Genomic DNA, 15,053 nt, shown 5'->3' with positions numbered 1-15,053 from the left:
AAAAATCTCATATTAACACATTAAAAATAATTCTTAAAGTTTTCTTTTCAGTCAAATTTAATATAATCTAATTTGCACTGCTTTTAGAATATACAGATCAAGCATAATAACACTTGATGAAACCACAAATATTTGATAAAATAACTTTTTTTTTTTAACTGGATGTATGGAAATTATATTCTATGACAAAAATTAACACATTTAACCAGCAATTATTATATGATTCACGATCTCATTTGAGCTTTTATAAATATGCTCATATCAATCATAAAACTACGAGATAAAATGGAAGAAGAATCTCAGTCTTTGTTATTCCAAGTCATGTTATTTTGAGTGTGTAAATGTAAACAATGAGCCTGGTCCCCTCTCTGGACCAAACTGTGTGATGAGGCCACACGAAATGCCATAAAAGTTATATTTTTTATGTTAAAACAAGATTTTGCCCAAACCATCCACAGCAGTGACACACACCATTATTATTTTAGAAAAAGTTTCTATTTCCGTGTCATCTCATCAAAACAACAGCATAAAGTATTATGACAATCATCACCTCAGGTACTGATTGTGGGCTAAACTCAGTGTTAATGCTACCAATATGGGTTTGAATACCATTTTACGTCACATTTATTGCCATACCACTAAAATCAGCAACAGATAGTTCACCTCAGATCTTAAAAATAAAATAATAAGCTCACGGTTTGAAAATGAAAGTAAGAACTGAGACTCAATGCAAACCAACAATATCAGTCTGTGCTTTTAATAAAGTTAAATAAGTATAAACTAGATTATAACCCTTACCATTTCTTTGGGAGTGCAGTGGCTATTATTTAAATGAATAACTATTTAATGAATGCCTGCTATTAAATATCTCTGTCTTGTTGCTTCATGTTTGGTACAGATCACCAAATTGCTTGTCATGGGAATTTTGCTGTGTCGCTTGTAGTTAGGATTCAGTTTTAGACTCCATACAGCCTAAACTCAATTCACATAAACCTCAAACTGACCTTCCACCACACATTTTCCACCTCAACACTGCTTTTACACATTTATTACCTTAATTAAAAGACTGCGGGAGAATGTACAGATTTGTTATTAGGGTCACCGAGGTCATGCAGCAGTTGCAAACAAACTCAAGTCATTTCTTAATAGACTCTGCAGGGTCTCTGCATGTTCGCATTTACAGTAAATTATGCTGGTCATTTGATGCAAACAAAAGCAGTCTATAAGTGCTCTCCATGCGATGTCTCTCGAGGCTTTCGCACAACTCTGTTCAGTCTCATCAATGCGCCGATGTGCATCTAATAATGAGCCGCCATCACTCGTCCGACAAACTATAAGCTCTTGGAAATGTGTTTAAAGTTCCACTTGTATCCCCTTCATATCGACGGCACTTTTGCAGTCTGAATCTAGCAGAAAACATTTTATCAATGTTGACTGCGCTATTAAGCAAATTTCTCTGTGGACCAATCCGTGATTTACGGTAAGAGAAGCCAATAAACATCAGTTCCCGTGAGGACTTCGGTGCTTCTGCTTTCTAATGGTGCTGAATTTTCCTGGATCTCTTTGATTCAGTCTAAGTTTTATAGTTTTTTTTTTCTCTATTCCTGCGTCCGTTCATCCATAACTGGGTCATTAAAGATCAGGTTGAGGTTTGTGTTCACTCTGAATGCTTCATGTCTGCATTGCGGTAAAACTAACACTATGTGGACATGGGAATGACTTTTTTTTTTTTACTCAAGAACATAAAAGGAGAGCTTCATTGAAATGTATTAGTTGGAAAAAAAGTTTTAAATTATTCACCGCAGTACTCAATAAAAATGGTGGTAAGAACAGAAGAATACTCAATAGGACAAAAGAAGAAAGAAAAGTCAATAGGGCAGAACAGCTAAAAGACGGTGGAATACAGTTTGAAAGTGATTATCAATATGTTTCATACTACTTTGGTTCAACTATCATCAAACTTCTTTCAAACAAAGTACCGAGCAGAAAATGGGATTTCTGCATATGCATTTATTAAAAACTCCAATAACAGTTTGACAGGCACTTCTTGTTCTTCAAGAATCTGAAGGAAAAAAGAAAATGAAAAAAGTAACAACATATAGTAAAGTAATGTGTATTTAAATAGTGCATTTATTGTGTGTGGCCATACACCCTAAGAGGTGCATAGCGGACATTTTAAAAGTGAGGGTGGCAGCTGTATGAGATCCAAAAGTTTACAATCATATAATTATTAATCACCTGTTACTAAATAGTCCGTCTCTAAAAGTAAGGGGGACACATTTTGTATGACCACAGAGAGTCAGGACCTCGGTTTAACGTCTTATCTGAAAGACAGTACTCACTATATGTCCCCATCACTATACTGGGGCATTAGGACTCACACAGACAGCTGCTGGCCTCACTAACTCCACTTTCAACAGCAACCTAGTTTTTCTATGTGGTCTCCTACTCAGGTACTGACCAGGCTCAGCTTTGCTTAGCTTCAGTGAATGACTTGTCTTGGACTGCTGGGCGATATGATTGTGGCTGCAGCCATATCATCCATATAAAACATATAAAATAAATGTAATCTTAGAAACATACGATGTAAATAAAGTTTACTTTAAAATGAAATTAAACACATATAATTAATGCATAAACAATAAGTAAACAAATAAATGCAAATAAATAAATAAATAAATAAATAAATAAATAAATAAATAAATAAATAAATAAATAAAGTATATATCTGCATTGTAAAAAAGTCTGCAAATATATAGTTAAAAAAACTTAACATAAAGACCATTAAATTACAAAAAATTACTGTAAAATAGGAGGTTGAATTCCAGAAATTAATAAAAATTTACATTTAAGAAAATGTCTGTAATTTAATATCTGTTTTTTTTATGTTAAAGTTCTGTAATTTAACAGCCGTTATTTTACGTTTTATTTTCCAGCACCTCAGTAGCCGGAAATAATTATAAAATTACAGACTTCCTTTACAGTGTACTATGTACTTCATTATTTTATTCGAGACTTTAAAAGCTCAATAAAAATCTTCTGATGGAAGCATTTAATATATTCTAGGCATGTAGCCACTAGAACAGATTTAAAAAAAACATAGACTGGAGTATCTGGAATGAAAATTACTTAAATGAATCATTATTGTGTAAAAATGTGGCATGTCAAGGTATGTCAAATGTATCAACATACAAGGCAGAGGGAATTCACACTAAATAAATAAATCACTTTTTGAAGAGAATGCTTCGATCCTCAGTAAAAAAAAACTGCATGTGCTGTTCTGCTCTTTAGGCAAAAGTGATTTATAATATTTTCATAACATATAAATTAGATCTCTTGAGTCCTCAGAATGTGTCCGTAAAATTTTAGCTCAAAATAGCCCAAAGATCATTTACTATAGTTTATCAAATTTGTCCTTATTTTGGGTGTGTGCTAAAAAATAAATCTTTTTTCCCTTTAAATGCAAATGAGCTGCTGCTGCCTACAAGAGTGCGGAGCCTTTACAGATTATTCTGACAGAAACAAATAAACAAGGAAAAAAATTACCAGTTTAAAGCAGGTATTCTCAATTCTCAAAATTGACTCTCAATATTATACTATAATTTTTGGATCTCATTATAATAATATATTTTAAAATGATTGAAGTATCATTTTATGAATAATAACAGTAAAAAGAGCAGGACCTGTGTTTGGATATATAGCGCACTTCCTTATTATTGTTCATTTATTAATTTATTAATTTATTAATAATCATTATTGCTGGAAATTAGAACTGAATTCTAATAGGGATACAAAGTTAGCGTTAGCTCTACTGCAAAAGATCTGAGTGTCATATTAGACAACAATTAAACTTTTGAAAATCATATATGCTGTCACAAAAACTGCTATCCATCTCAGATGCAGAAAAAACTAGTCCATGCTTTTATGACTTCTAGGCTGGACTACTGTGATGGTGTGTTTGCTGGCTAACCAGCATCCTCTATTAACAAACTTCAAAAATGCAGCTGCCAGAGTTCTTACCAGGTCTAGAAAATATGATCATATCACCTCAGTTGTATTCTCCTTACACTGGCCGCCTAATAAGTTTCATATTGAATTTAAAATACTGTTTTTTACCTATAAAGCTTTAAATAATCTAGCTCCTATTTATCAAACCAACCTCCTGTCTCGTAACAATCCAACCCGCTCTTTAAGATCTCAAAACTCAGGGCTTCTGGTAGTACCTAGAATAGCAAAGTAGTGTAAAGGAGGTCGAGCCTTCACATTTATGGCTCCTAAACTATGGAATAGCCTTCCTGATAATGTCAGAGGCTCAGACACACTCCCCCAATTCAAAACTAGATTAAAAAAAACTGTTTAGTAAAGTATACAGGAATGTGCTCCACGCAGGTTTCTGCATCTCGTTTATATACACTATGAACAGCAGCTACGCTAATTATTCTCTTTATTCTCTATTTCCACCTGGGGACAGGCCCAGATTGGCCAATCGGGAGGACCGGGAGAATTCCCGGTGGGCCGGTCCGTTTTTTGGCTGCGAGGGCCGGTGTCCCTAGCTCCAGAATCTGTTGCTCTCAGCAGTCTTTTTTTAAAAAAAGCAGAACACTTTTTAAATTAATTTATTTATTTACGTGACCACAGTCTTCTTATTCATTATTTTATCGCATTATTTTGCTCTTTTTATATATGAGCAGTTGTGGTCCAGTGGTTAGCACATTAGAACACGATGCTGCTGACCCGGGTTTGATCCTCGTCTGAGTATGTTTTTTTTTTTTTTTTTTTCATTTTTATTGTTAACTTAAGACATATAATACTGTTAGGGTTGTTGAACATTTGAAGTTCTAAAGCAGCTGTTTTCTCAAAAAAAGACGTGATAGTGTCATTAGAAACTGAATTGGAATTACCTTATTTTAATATAGTCAGTCGTGAACTGAGGTGGGCCAGTCTGAGGCTTGAAACTCCAGGGCTGAAAAGGAGTCCCACTCCGGCCCTGCCTGGGGATACACATCCCAAGGCCTTCAGACTACGTAGCGCCACTGATTTAATCCAAGACCAGCGACATCCATGGACCAGGGTGTATCCTGAGCAGCTGCTATGGTGGTCTTGGAGGAGTGGAGAGCATGTGACCAATTCCTGTGACGCTCCAGGGACAGACTAGTCTTCGCTGAGTTCCAGCTTTTCAGCTTTCCATCTTTTTTTAGACTGCAGCTCTGCACAAGACGTTTGGCCAGAGGAGAAATGGTCGTGCCCAATTGAGCCTGGTTTCTCTCAAGGTTTTTTAATTCTTCACTTTCGCCAACTGGTGAAGTTTTTTCCTCACCGCTGCCGCCATTGGCTTACATGGTTCGGGACCCGTAGAGCTACGCATCGATGGATTTGCTCTTCAGCGTTTGGAATCTTATTAGTGATTATTAAACCACACTGAACTGAGCTAAACTGAACTGAACTTAAACTCTGAAAACTGAACTACACTGTTTCAATTTACTATGATCTATGTGAAGCTGCTTTGACACAATTTACATTGTGAAAGCGCTACACAAATAAAGGTGAATTTAATTGATTTGAATTGAATTTAGAAATAGTTTTAAAACAAATCTTCACACTTAACAAACAAAACTAAATATGTAGGCTTATGGATGTCTTCAGTGGAGTGGGTTTCCACCATTTCCTTACTCCACAAAATAAAGGAGTAAAGAGTACAAGTAAAGAGAAAGTAAAGAATGGATGAATGGATGAGATTTAACAGAGAAAATTTTTACAACATATTTCTAAACATAACAGTATTAATCACTAACTAGATTTACTAGATATTTTTAAGATACTAGTAATTAGATTAAAGTACAATGTAAAGGCTTAACTAGGTTAATTAGGCTAACTACACTGTAAAAAAAAATAATAATAATCTGTAATTTTAAGGTAGCTGGGGTGCCAGAAAAAAAAAAAAAAACTTAAAAAAAGGCAGTTAAATTTCGGAAATTTACCATAAATCAACATATTAAATTACAGAAATTTACCAGAAATTTAAATTTGAGGACATTTCTGTAATTCAACATATGTTATTTTATGGTATATTTCTGTAATTTAACAGCCATTATTTTATTTATTTATTTATTTATTTTTTGGCACCCCAGCTGCCGGAAATAAACCACAAAATTACAGATTCTTTACAGTATAGGCAAGCTAGGGTAATTAGGCAAGTCAATATATAACAGTGGTTTGTTCTGTAGGCAATCAAAAAATATTAAGGGGCTAATAATATTGCCCCTTAAGTTCTTACAAATAAGAACTTCTCCAAAACTTCTCCAGAAGAAAAAACATTATTGAAAATACTGTAAAAAAAATTCCTTGCTCTTTTAAATATAATTTGGGAACTATTTAAAGAAAATAATGTACAGGAGGGCTAATAATTTTTACTTCAATTGTACTATAATCATGATAATGACAATTGTGCAATATATTGTGCAGCCCTTATTCCCATCGATAATGATAACACAAAAATCCTTATCAAAAGTCACTCGGTTGCCCTTTTACACATTTTCTAGATGCGCCAGGGACAGGATTATAGCACTTAAACACAGAACAATCCCAATTTTCATGTTTGGTTCCTTTTAAGGACACTCTCTGTAGGAGGTCTGGGTCACGATGACCAGCTTCTATAGAATAGAGACGTCAGCATCCGGCCGCTACATCCTTCCCAATCTCATTCTTGTAGAAATTGAGGTTTTGTGAAGGTCGTTATTGAGGACTGCTGTCTTATTACAGCGAGTGACCTTCACCTCAGCCTCTGGCTCTCTCTCCTCTGTTATTTAGTGAGGGTCTGACGCACATGTTGGAGTGTGTGTGTATGTGTGTGTGTGTGTGTGTGTGTGTGTGAAAGTGTCAGAGAGGAGGAATAAACCTCACAGCACTTTTCTCAGGCTCTTTATCACTAGATTGTAGTGTAACTGTCAGTCCTCCTTCCTCTCTGTCGCCCAGAGACACACAGCGAATGAGATTGACAGAATTTCACTTTTTTTTTTTACTGGACAATGATCGGACACTGCCTATAAGACACAGAGGGAATCTTAAAATGAAATCAAAACTAAACATACCGGTTTTTGTTAGCTCCCATTGCTGATTATGTGGTAAACAATTAATCTGTGCATGTTATTAAGAAAAAAAAAAATGTTTGCCCTAAAATTAAAATCAGAAAATGCTGTTTGTTTTCAGTTAAATTTTCAAATTAGGTCTGTCTTAAGGATTGGCCATGGCTAAAACACTTAACCACACCCTTTCAGCTGTCAGTTTTGACAACAGACAGGAATGGTGAGGAGTCTGTTAGGTTGTAATAACCCTCCCCAAACCCATTTCTCCATCTTTCTGAATGAAAGTCCTAAAACCCATGTGGCTCAAATCTGGCCCACACCAAACACTTACAACCGGCCTACATACCTCATGGAATGATGGCACTTAGGTGGTCCACTCCTGTTTGCCAGATTTGGGCCACAAGTAAGCCATAGCAACATATCAGCCAGAATTGAACCAAATGATCTAGAACTGACCCTATTCTGGGCCACAGTTTGGTTTTATTCTGGCCCAAATCTGGCCTGTTATTTCTAATGATGGATTTAATATTGTTAAACATCAGTGAATTATATTATTTCATCACAGGTTGTGCCTTACTTGATTTTGTTTGCTGTATTGAACAAACTTTTCAAGCAAAGTTCTTAAAAGTTACTGCAACCCAAAAGAAAATTTACATTAAGAGGTTCAGGGCCAAGAGCTCAACTAAAGCGAACACTTTTCTCCATGATGGTAACTATGGTGGTCCACATATGTTTTAAGATAACTGGGCCACATTTGCCATATCTCCTCTGGGTCGCTTTAGGCTCACAGCCACATTAGCCAGAGCTAACTGTGCCAAATGTTTGCCAAAAGTTGCCCACATTTGTTTTAGGATAAATGGGCTCCATTTGCCACAGCTTCTCTGGGCCGCTATAGCCTCAAATTCACATTAACTGTAGCTTACTGTGCCGAATATTCGCCAAAAGTGGCCCACATATGTTTTAAGATAACTGGGCCACATTTTTCACATAATATCTGGGCCACTATAGGCTAACGGCTGCATTAGCCAGAGTTTACTGTGTCGAATATTTGCCAAAAGTGGCCCAAATATGTTTTAAAATAACTGGGCCACATTTGTCATATTTTCTCTGGGCCACATTAGGCTCACAGCCACATTAGCCAGAGCTTACTGTGCCAAATATTTGCCAAAAGTGGCCCACATATGTCTTAAGATAACATTTGCACTTACACATGTGAGCCACTTTAGGTTTAGACCCAGATTTCCTTTAAATGACTATGCCACTATTTTGCCAACTGTGGCCCACATTTGTCTTCTGTCATTTGGGCCAAATTTATCATTTTCCATATGGGCCACATTGAGGTCACATTCAGATTACATTTTGCCATAAGTGCCAAATCTTTGCTTTAAATGGCCCATATATGAATTTGAAACTTTGGACCCTCTTTGCCATTGTACAGGTGAGCCACTTCAGGCTCACATTCATTTTGTCTTGGCCGAAGGCATACCACCAGTGCCGCAAAACTGCCTAAAGTGGCCCACATTCGTATGCTATCTGGATAGTTTACTACATCCAATCAGCTTGCAGTAAAAACCAGCCATGCTCACTGTTTTCTCATTTAATATTACATCTTTTTTGGAACAAAGTCACAATACACAAAAAGAATGGTTGGATCTTCTGGTTATTTAACAACCTGAACACAAAGCCTGTAACAACACAGATGAGAGTATAGTCTAACTATATCAACCGATAAAATAGCGTATCGTAATTTACGTAGCGTCTTAGCAAATGATGTTACTACAGAAGAGTCAAGCTTTAAATAGGACAATTGTTGAAACTCTGGTCATTTTTTTGAGTGAGATGCTAATGGTCTAATCCGATTCAATGATATATGCAAAGCTAAAAGTGCAACCACCAGACCAGAAGATCGACTGAATGGTAACACTTGCATTACAACTGCATTAAATACAATTGTTTAACTCTAGGAGACGTGTGAAACAAGCCTATTAAAAAAATTAAGAATGCTGATTCTCTGAAAATTGTTTAAAACTATTTATTTATTATTTTAATTCATCAAATTGAGAAACTAAATGTTTCATGTCCAGCAAATCATTATAGCAGGATTTCTAAAAGATTCTGAAAGCATACATGGACATTTATTTTACATTTATTATTTTTATTATTATTATTATTATTATTATTATTATTATTATTATTATTATTATTTGTTTGTATATTTATTAATTTATTATTATTATTTTAGCAAAATTTAGTCTCTTAATTAATCTGGGGTCGTCACAGCTGAATGAACCACCAACTTATCCAGCATATGTTTTACGCAGTGGATGCCCTTCCAGCTGCAACCCTTCACTGGGAAACATTCATATAAACTCATTCATACGCGTACACTACAGACAATTTAGCTTACTCAATTCACTTATACCACGTTTTTGGACTTGTGGGTTAAACCAGAGCACCCGGAGGAAACCCACGCGAACACAGAAATGCCAACTGGTCCAACCGGGGCTCGAACCAGCAACCTTCTTGCTGTGAGGCAATTGTACACCACCATGCTGCCCCCTGACGCTCCAGCGCCATCTATTTTCAGGGCTAGTTGATTCAGCAGGTGACTTGTTACACAGATGAAAATAAAGGCTTAAATGTACAAATAAAGATTACTATAACAATTAAATTAGTGTAATAATTTCTTTTTGTTAAGACTTTTAGTTTAAGTGCCAATTTAAACTATTAACTAATAACAGGTTTATTACCTGCTTATAATTACGATATTGGCTGTTTATTAGGACTAAAATATTATCTTATACTATATCCCCATACAATACCTACACTATATATATATATATATATATATATATATATATATATATATATATATATATATATATATATATATATACACATACATACAGGTATATATATATATATATATATATATATATATATATATATATATATATATATATATATATATATATATATATACATACATACAGGTATATATATATATATATATATATATATATATATATATATATATATATATATATATATATATTTTTTTTTTTTTTTTTTTTTTTTTTTTTTTTTTACAAATTAGAACTTCTCCAGAACTTCTCCAGAAGAAAAACATTATTGGAAATACTGTAAAAAATTCCTTGCTCTTTTAATACTAAATACTGGCTTGGAATGACCAATACAGCTGTCATAATCACCCACCCCAGATTGCTGGTAAACACGCAGATTATAGATTACAGAACTACAAATCAGCAGGAAAACCAGAACAGGTGTGAGTGAGCAGTGCATGAATGAACTTGTAGTCCATATACCGGCAGATTTGAAGTTCCATAATTGATCTGCATGTTTACTAGCAATCTGCCAGGATTAGATGGCTGGTGATTGCGACAACAGCAGTGTTTGTGGTTTTATAATTGTGTCAATGTTGTTTGCACTGCAAAAATAATAATAATAACAATAATCAAATAAAATTATTGTAAGTCATCTCAACTTACATTAGTCAAACTGACTGAAAAATATTATTTTAACCTTTAACCTTACATTAAAACCTTACATGACTAAAATGTAGCTTATAACTTTAAATAACCAACTGAAACCTGATTAAACATATTAAAATAGGTTAAAATAAAATAAAAACATTTGTTGTCCTGACTTTATCATATTCTTACAGTGTGTATAAACTTACAGTTAACTAAATAAAACCATATTCAGCACCTCGCTACTGTGTAAACATCCCATAAACCCTTTACAACACATTTCTCTCAGACCAAAAGTAGTAAGAGAGTTTGGCTCAGGTGTGAAAAGCTTCGGTTAAGTCTGATTTTCGGTCAGCGAACGTTCCTGCTGGAGAAACTTGCCCTAACTTGCATTCCTTGTGTTTCATAGTGGTGTTTTCCTCCACACAGCTGCAGCCCTCAAAACGGTGAAAAGAACCCCTGCAGATTTATCCGGCAACTGAAAATGGGTTTCTGGGATGATTTATTATCCAGGTCTGCTCCTTGAACGCCAATATTGGGCGTCTTTATCTCCCCGCCGTCTCTTTTATAAGGAGAGCGTATGGATTGGGTAAATAACAAGAATGAGACGTCTGCTCCTAAAAGCCCAGTCGCTCCATGCTGAATCAAAAAGTTGCCACAACTTTGCGGTGTGTTTACGTGTACCTGCCTGTGTGTGTGTGTATGTGTGGAGATCTGTTCGTTATCTCGAACACTTAGCGGAGAGCTAATATACGTGAGCGAGAGGCTTTTTGGTGTGGCTCGTGAACAGGGCCTGGCCGCCTGTGATTTATCTCGGGTGCTGATAGGGGAAAGACTTTATCAGGAGAAACAGCCTGTATTTCAGCCACTGTGCCGTGGCCTGTCTGCTTAACTCTATCTGCTCATCTCGCGTGGACGTTATTGACTGGTTTCAGACGCAAAATGTGTTTTCAAGCTCGGCTGACAGCTGCTTTTTACCTGTTTAAAGTCCACATGAACCGGAAGCTAAGGCAATTTATTTATTTTGTTTTGTGACAAAGTTCCTTAAGAAACAAATATTAAATGAGAAAACAGTGGGTGTGGCTTTTTTTTTTTTTTACTGTAAGCTGATTGGATGCCATAGCCATTCCATTCAGAAAGATTGGGAAAAGGGATTCAGGAGAATTATTACAACCTAGCAGAGTCCTGGGGTCCGTTCTTCGTACGTGGATTACTCAATTAGCCGGATTTGGATATTGACGATTTGACACGATCCAGGATCGTTTCGTTCTTCAAAGCTGATCCGAGAGTTGTTGTCATAGCAACAGTTCTGCTAGGTCAAACCTGATCGGGAGCTGGTTCAATTCATATAAACAGGATTAGATCGGCTCAGTTCAAGCAAAGATAATAGAGAAAGTATGTACCAAATGCTGATCTTTTCTTACAGTAGTAGTTATATACACTTGGGAAAATGGTAAATATTTTTAACTATATATATATAAAGTTATAGTCATTAATAAAATAAATAAAGTTATACATATTAATAAAACTTATGCAATCTGCACCCTCGAAATGAAAGTACAAAGACTGCCACCTGGTGGCGGAAAGAGAAAACTTATTGATATGAACTTTTTAGATCGCTTTAGTACAAATTGTGTATAATAGAAATGCACAATATGTGACTCTTTTTTTTAAAGCAATAATACATTTATGCAGTCATAAACATGTTTTGATAGTTAATAGTGATTTGATGCTTCACAAAAGTTGCAGACGCCTTTACCAATATTAAAATGCTTTTGTAAACAACCAGTTATTCTTTACACCGATTAAAAAACGGCTACTATAATAAAGAAAATCTTTTCTAATGTAGAACTAAATACATTGATTTGCATTGAAATACATGATGATTACTCTTGACACAAGAAAGTGGAAAGCCTGCAGCTCACAACAAATGTGGAAGGTTATTGCGTGTCATATTTAACAAGCCGTTTACTGCTAATTTGATGTAATTTTGCTCACATGGATAATTGAATATTAATCAGATGATGTCATTACGCTGCTGTGCCGTCAGCCAATCGTTGCATTGCTGATCATGATTTCGAGGATCGATAGATCTGTCCTTCATAACACACGCAGCGATCTCAGATCAGTTTATCCAGACATTCTAATCTGATTCGCGAACTTGTTTGAAGAACCAAATTAGCGAGAGATCAGTTATCAAGATTAAAAGATCCAGGATCTGTCAAATCATCTTAAATCATTTAAGCGAGGTACGAAGAACGGACCCCTGCTCCTCATTCTTTCAGTTTGTTGTCAAAACTAACCAACACAGGCTCATTCTGAAAACGTAGTCCCGTGGACGTTTCTGGAGACCGCGAATTATGTAGCTGGAGGTACATTTGGCTGCATTTTATTTATTTATTTTTTGTTCCCTTTACACTTATAGTGATTTATGGTTACATTTTCTTACATCAAACATATTGATTTATAATATAAATGTAATATTAATTATAAGGCAGTGCTTTATATAATTAAATCATTTTATTGTTAATGTATAGTGAAACCAATGAATCCAGGGTGAGGTAAGTGACATTATAAAGTACACCGCCGCTCCATTGTAGATAAGTACGTCCTTGGGAGTTCGTTCTTCCAAGTCTGAACTACCAAGGACGCAATTCAAACTTTGCATACTTAGTATTGAGAAACAGCTGTAATCTAAAAGACAAACATTTTTTTTTTCTTAATGACATGCACAGATGAATTCTTCACCACAAAACTAGCAATGTGAGCTAACAAAATCAATATGGATAGTTTTGATTTCATGTGTACTTTAAAGGCAGAAAGTCAATGGGAGGGAATAAAAATGGCAGTGGGATCTGCGAGGTAAACCTCATGTAGCGCCAGAACTGACCCCGCTGACCTTTGATTCGCACCACTGAATGGATTCAATCTTTCAATCTGTCTCTGGCTCTCCCCCGAGGAAACCTTGACCAATTCTGCTATCACTGTGGTATTACTGACTGGATCAAACTCGAAAAGTTGCGCGGCTGACACAGACAAACAATTCCTTGAAAAAAAGAACAGCTCCAAACTCCTCTTTAATTTCCCTCACGGTGGCATCTGGCCTCGTTCACAGCTGAACGAAAAGCAGCTAATTCTCTCATAAAGCTCTGAGATGAAGCGCCGGGCCGTCAACATCTGCTCTGATGGTACTTGATGCTTCTCCTCAAGGCTCAAGTTCCAGTCTCTTATGTTATGGATGGATATGTGTGTGAGTGGGTGGGTGGGTGAGTGGGTGGGTGGGTGGATGGATGGATGGATGGATGGATGGATGGATGGATGGATAGATGGATGGATGGATGGATATGTGAGTGGGTCGGTGGGTGGATGGATGGATGGATATGTGGGTGGATGAATGAATGCATTAATATGTAGGTGGATGGATGGATGAATACGTGGGTGGGTTGATGGATGGATGAATATGTGGTTGGATGGATGGATGAATATGCGGGTGGGTTGATGGATGGATAGATATGTAGGTGGGTGGCTAGATAACTGAATGGATGGATGGATGGATGGAAGGATGGATGGATATGTGGGTGGGTGGATGGATGGATGATGGATAGATGGATAAGTGGTTGGGCTGATGGATAGATATGTGGGAGGATGTGTGGGTGGATAGATGGATATGAGGGTGGTTGGGTGGGGGGATGGATGGAGGGGTGGATAAGTGGGTGGGCGGATGTATGGATGAATGGGTGGGTGGAAAAAAGACAGAAAGATGGATGGATGGATGGATGGATGGATGGATGGATGGATGGAAAAAAGGACAATGGATGAATAAAAAAGACAGAATGGTGCATGGATGGTTGAATGGTTAGAAGGAAAGATGGATGGATGTATGGATGGATGAATGGATAAATGGTTGAATGAGAGGAAAATAGACAGAATTATGGATTGATGGAGAAACAAATAAACAGAGAAACTGGCTATTGAAGTTATTAAAACTAAAACTGAAATGCTAAAAATCCTATAGCATTCTATAATATGTATAATGTCATAGAAGGCTGCTTATTCTCTGTGCTCTCCCTCTGTCATGCAGAAATATCCTCAACAGGTGAGTAAATCTGGTCAGATCACATCTCATTTGGCTCCTCGGCTCCAGGAAAGCTAGTCATGCAGGCATTAGTCAGTCAGAAACTCTCTCAGGTGAAGCGTCGCAACAGATGCTGGGTGCAGGATTGGGCACAGAAATGAACTGAAAATGCCTTTTAAATTGCCGTTTAATTTCTTGGAGTCGAGTCTAATTTGAATTGAGGTGGCGAGCGGGATGGGCAATTTGTATTTGGAAGTTGACAAGATTAGGAGTTTGAAAGAATACATTTATGTACTACTTAAAGCTGGAACGGCAATAGTGAACTGTTTTAAATGTTGGCTTATAATTTTAGAGAGACAAATAACAAAACAAATAATATATAAGGACATCACATCACAAAAAATA

Source organism: Danio rerio, chromosome 18 (genome assembly GCF_049306965.1).
Source record: "Danio rerio strain Tuebingen ecotype United States chromosome 18, GRCz12tu, whole genome shotgun sequence".
Taxonomy (NCBI): Eukaryota; Metazoa; Chordata; class Actinopteri; order Cypriniformes; family Danionidae; genus Danio; species Danio rerio.
This window is presented reverse-complemented; position numbering follows the sequence as displayed.